This window comes from Octopus sinensis, unplaced genomic scaffold (assembly GCF_006345805.1).
Source record: "Octopus sinensis unplaced genomic scaffold, ASM634580v1 Contig14201, whole genome shotgun sequence".
Taxonomy (NCBI): Eukaryota; Metazoa; Mollusca; class Cephalopoda; order Octopoda; family Octopodidae; genus Octopus; species Octopus sinensis.
In genome coordinates this window covers 20,001-25,795 of record NW_021833144.1, presented here as the reverse complement: position 1 = coordinate 25,795, position 5,795 = coordinate 20,001, and the positions used below count along the sequence as shown (strand labels likewise).

The following is a 5,795-nucleotide window of genomic DNA, read 5'->3' as shown; positions in this document are numbered from 1 at the left end:
TGTTTTATAGCTTTTGTTGCTTCTTCATCTTCTTCATCTTCTTCATGTTTATTAGGTGGTATGATTTCTTGTTTGTATTTGTCAGCTTCCTTAAATACTGAGAACAGTTTTTTTGTTTTGCTCGTGTTTTGCAGACAATACTGAGGCCTTTCTTCTTTCTGTGGCTGTCTTCAGTTATGGCTTTATTAATCATTAGTTGATCTTTACAGCCATATGAGCCTTTGCGGCATCCTTTCTGCTCTTCTGGGAACAGTTTGTTTTCGTCCAGGTGCTTGTTCAGCCTTTGTGATATCACTGCAGTAAATGCCTTGAACATAGTAGGGAGGCAGGTTATTGGCCTGTAGTTTTCTGGTTTTCTGTTTCATTTGATTTGGGAATTAAGATGGTTTTCTCCTTCGTGAGCCATTCAGGCATTGTCTCTGGCTCTGCTAGTACGTGTTAAAGTTTTCAGCCAGCTTTTTGTGCATTCCTGTTAGATATTCAACCAGAAGTTGGGGATCTTGTCATGCCCAGGGCCCTTCCAGTTGCTTAGTCTTTGCGTGCCTGGGTGACCTCTTCAGTTGTTATGGGGGTCCAAAGTTGTTCAGATGCCGAGTTTGTTATTTTTGATACTCCTTTTTTTTGGTGGTTCGTTCGCCGACCATATTTCTCTCCAGAATTCTTCCAATTCTTCTGCCGTTGGTGCTGCAGTGACTTCTATTTTATATTTGCCCAGTTCTTGGTAGTTCTTCTTTTTCTTCTTCTTCTTCTTCTTCTTCTTCTTCTTCTTCTTCTTCTTCCTTCTTCTCTTTCTTCTTCTTCTTCTTCTTCTTCTCTTCTCTTCTTATTCTTATTATTATTATTATTATTATTATTATTATTATTATTATTAAGGCGGCGAGCTGGGAGAAGAGTCAGGTCGCCGGGCAAAGTATTTAGCGGCATTTCGTCCGTCTTTAATTTCTTTGTTCAAGTACCACAAGGTCGACTTTGCCTTTCATCCTTTTGGGGTTGATAAAATGAGTACCAGTTGAATACTGGGGTCGAAATTGCTGCCCTTGTGCCAAGGTTTGTAACCAATATAATATACATTTTAAATATACATTAGGACTTCATATATATATATATATATCATCATGGCTCGGCTTCGTGAACTAAGATCAGGAAGGCTGTCCACGTCGCGTGCATGCACGCTCATGACTGAAAAGTCCGATATGGGAAAGGCAGGTCCGTGAGCTGTGTCCACAGACGAAGGTAACATCCGGTGTGGTGTAAGAGGCGGCTCGCACCTTCCTCCTGCGTTTCTTGTCTTTAAGTGCGTCTCTTCTTTGTTCCTCAAACTTTCTGACTGCGTTGAAGATCGTGTGGCGCCAGACATCACGGTCCGCAGCCAGGTCTGACCAGCATTGGTGGTTAATTTGACATGCTGTTAGAGACTTCTTGAGGCAGTCTCTGTAGCGCTTCCTCGGAGCTCCTCTCACTCGGTGACCGGTGGAGAGTTCGTCAAACATAGCAATCTTTGGAAGGCGATGGTTCTCCATTCTGGAGAAATGCCCTGCCCATCGGAGGTGGTACTTCGTAATACAAACAGGTGTATATTAATGAGTACTCAGTTTAGTTTACCACAAAAATATATCTATTTAATTTGAAGACTATTTCTCAACAAACACTCATAGATACGCATTCACACACACACACACACACAATACAGCACATGTGTTTGTGTGAGTGCATGTGTGTGTGTGTGAGTGCATGTGTGTGTGTGTATACGCATTCGCAGAGAATCTCCTTATTGGAAATTCCACTTAAAGAATGATGGAAGAGACGTCTGAATTACTGGCTCATTTGTATTATGCTTTATGTTTCCTGGCGTTATTTTACGTCCCTTATTTATCGCCAAACTTACTTAATTAAGAATTCTGAAACGTTTCCATTTCTTGCGATGGAGCAGCATATCTCAGTTTCTTGAGAAACAACAAAAGTTTCGGATTTGAATTAAGCGTGTGTTTCTCCGGTCACTGAACATGTTTTTGGTTACTTACAAAATTTTGTCATTTAATTACTGAGCTTTCCAAGAAGTCACTCTCTCTCTCTCTCTTCACACACACACACACACACACACACACACACACATATATATATATATATATATATATATATATATATATATATATATATATAGTATGTATATATATATATATATATATATATATATATATATATATATATATATATATATATATATATGTATATATATATATATATATATATATATCTATATATATATATATTCCGAACCCGGAATCATGTGGTTCGCAAGCAAGCTTTTTACCACACACGCAAACAGACAAACACAAAGACACACATAAGGAATTTTCGTCACCTGTCGTAATACAAACAGGTGTGTAGTATGAGTACTCAGTTTAGTTTACCACAAAAAATTCCTGGCTGAATTGCGCCTGAATGTGTGATATTGAGACTGTCTATCAGAAGCAGCTAGAAGTGGTTTCTCATTGGGTGGTTAGACATACATATATACGACGGGCTTCTTTCAGTTTCCATCTTCAATATCCATTCACAAGTCTTTGGTCGGCCCGAAGCTATAATAAAAGTCACATACGCAAGGTGCCACGCAATGGGACCGAACCCGGAATCATGTGGTTGGTAAACAAGCTTCTTACCACACACACAAACAGATAGACACAAACACACACATAAGGAGTTTTCGTCACCTGTCGTAATACAAACAGGTGTGTAGTATGAGTACTCAGTTTAGTTTACCACAAAAAATTCCTGGCTGGATCGGACAAAATTGTGTCCGATTTGTGCGCCAATTCCCCTGTTCTCACACTCCAAGACTTGTGAAGAATGTTAATGTCAAATTTAAATACTATCAAAACCGTCAGCGAATTCTACACAAGATGCTACTCATTATGAACTGATCCTTGTTGACAAGGGTTTACAAAGATCACATTCAAACCATTTTTATCTTTTTTTTTTTTTTTTTTTGCCTCTTGTTAAATCTTAGATCTGCGATCGAGTTTCCTCGCATTTCTTTCTCCTCTTCTCTATTAATGTATTCCTAACTGCAGCCATCCTCCTCTATAAATCCTCATCTATAAAAATGTTCTGAAGCTCTGTATTGTATACATTTCTTTTATTTTCGCAAATTCTTTGTAATTTTTCCGAATATCATTTTTTTCTCTTTGTATTTCTTCTTCGTTTTCATCCTACTTTGAAGACTATTGTGACATTGTTTGCGGCTCTAAATTTTAAATCCTCTTATTTCGAAAGTGGAGGAGAGTATTTCTTTGCAGTTTTGTTGTCTTTTAAACGAAAATGGCTTCACTCAATAGATTGTCCTTATAATTTAGAATTATTAGTCTTGTGTTTATTTTCTTTTGTTTTCTTTATTTTTAAAAATTTTTCTGAAAAATTTTCCGAAAAATTTTCTTACACTTTCCATCTTTGCCAACTTTTAGACTTAGACCACAATTCTAACACCCGGAATTATTAACAATAAAAAAAGAAGTGCAGACAGAAATCGGTTCTTATAAATCATGGTTGTCTCTTGTCTTTCGCTTCGTTTAGCATGTCACTTTACCAACATCCCAGGCACACACACACAAACACACACAAACACACATACAAAGACAAACACAAACACACACATACAAGTTACCCTCATTCACAAACACACACACACACACACAAACACAGACACTCACGCACTCACACTTTTTCAATGACACACATCACATTTTCTTTCTTTCTTTCTTTTACTTGTTTCAGTCATTTGACTGCGGCCATGCTGGAGCACCGCCTTTAGTCGAGCAAATCGACCCCGGGACTTATTCTTTGTAAGCCCAGTACTTATTCTATCGGTCTCTTTTGCCGAACCGCTAAGTGACGGGGACGTAAACACACGAGCATCGGTTGTCAAGCAATGCTAGGGGAACAAACACAGACACACACACATACATAAATATACATATATACGACAGGCTTCTTTCAGTTTCCGTCTACCAAATCCACTCACAAGGCATTGGTCGGCCCGGGGCTATAGCAGAAGACACTTGCCCAAGATGCCACGCAGTGGGTTTGAACTCGGAACCATGTGGTTGGTTAGCAAGCTACTTGCCACACAGCCACTCCTGCGCCTGTTATTTATTAGTAACAACATTCCGCAGCAAATATCCATTATATCCACACGAAACATCGTTGTCAACACAACAATATCAATAAGACATTTGCGGCAGGAAATTTTCATTTTGTGTTGCAGTTGTTGTTGTTGTTGTTGTTGTTGGTCTTCATGTGGTTGATATTGATGTAGCTGTTGCAGTAACCAAGACAAAACAAACCAAAAAAAAAAAAAGGAAAAAAATACGAAAGAAAAATTTATTATAAAACGAAAATAACAGAAGTTGGTGCAGCATGGTCGAACGGCAAAGAGGTTCTTCGCAATCATGTGATCCCGGTTTCGATTCAGCTGCAAGGTGTCTTGGGCTGGTGTCGATTCATATTCTGAGAGCAAAATTGGGTAAACGGAAACTGCGTGGAAGACTGTCAATAAAAATCTGACCAACATACGGGACACAGTCTATTCTCATTGTGTCTTTATAGCTCTCTCAAATATATGCGCATGCGCATGAAAATTATATACTTACAAAAATATTTAATATGTACACAAACTTGGAAGCCTGGGTTGTCAGATAAATTCGTTCGCTTCTTTCCAATCTTATTTGAATTAACTCGAAAAATAATTTCATCGTAACGTTTTATGTTTTTCTTTGTTTTTTTTTCATGTGCTTACCTTTATTTTGTTTAGAAATTTCAATAATTCTTAAGCTTTTCCAGACCTACGAGGAAACAGAGAGAATTTTCTCAACGTGCTTCCTTTCATTTTCAATCCAGTTTCCAAAGGTGCCAAAACCGTTCGGGACTGTCCTGCTGTGTACATAGAAAGCGCTATTCCTGAAAAAAACTACGCAGAAATGACTTTCACGCTTTTCAGCAGAAATGTTCAGTTAAATGAGTAGTGATTGAACAGGGTCATTGAGGAATTTCCGCGCTAATCTCCGAAGGAATTGACCCAGCAGATGGAATACTCTCATGATACCTAAGATGGGATACTCTCACTCGATACCTAAATCTCAGTGCTAAATCTCAGAGCACTCAGTCAAACTTTAGTGCTCCTCTGTCGCCACCAGTTTGCCCGCTCGATATCAAGCTACTCGTGAACATAACAGATATTTTTTTATCGCATCGTCACCCGCAGCGAAAACTGGTTTCTTTACGCCAACAGGAAGCTCACGAGAGTGTCTAAGTTCTGACAAATAAGCAGTATCTTGAGTTATATCAGAGATGCATTCACTGAAGGCAATCTAGCTGAAACGACCCGAATGTTATGACTCTTCGTATAACGCCTTCAAATTATAACCTTTTCAGTAGATCTCCAATAGTCTGCAAAGCATTTCTTTCAAGAACCAAATGGAGTTGAAAACGTGGATCAATGAATTCTTCGAGCTAAAATTTGGTGATTTCTACCGTCACTGGTTTGATAAGCCTCTGGAACGTAGGCAAGAATTCGTAAATAATGAAGGGGAATATGTATTGTTGCCTGAGTTGTTAACACTGATTGATTTGATTTGTTAAAATTATTGGAAAATAAGGATTAAAATATACGGGAAAAAAACGAACAAGATTAATGACAAGCGTACACACACACACACACACCACACACACTCTCCCTCTCTCTCTCTCTCACACACAACACACTCACACACATACACACATTCATATATCTATATATATAT

General features: G+C 38.4%; 1 long non-coding RNA gene across 1 annotated transcript in view; it reads right to left on the bottom strand.

Moving 5' to 3' along the window:
- Window positions 1-2,238: 2,238 nt before the first annotated feature.
- The window catches only part of LOC115230050, a 23,391-nt gene continuing 19,834 nt past the window's right edge, over window positions 2,239-5,795 (bottom strand). Inside the window, exon 3 of the long non-coding RNA XR_003883394.2 lies at window positions 2,239-2,254. This is a non-coding gene — a long non-coding RNA (uncharacterized LOC115230050). The remainder of the gene's footprint in view (window positions 2,255-5,795) is intronic.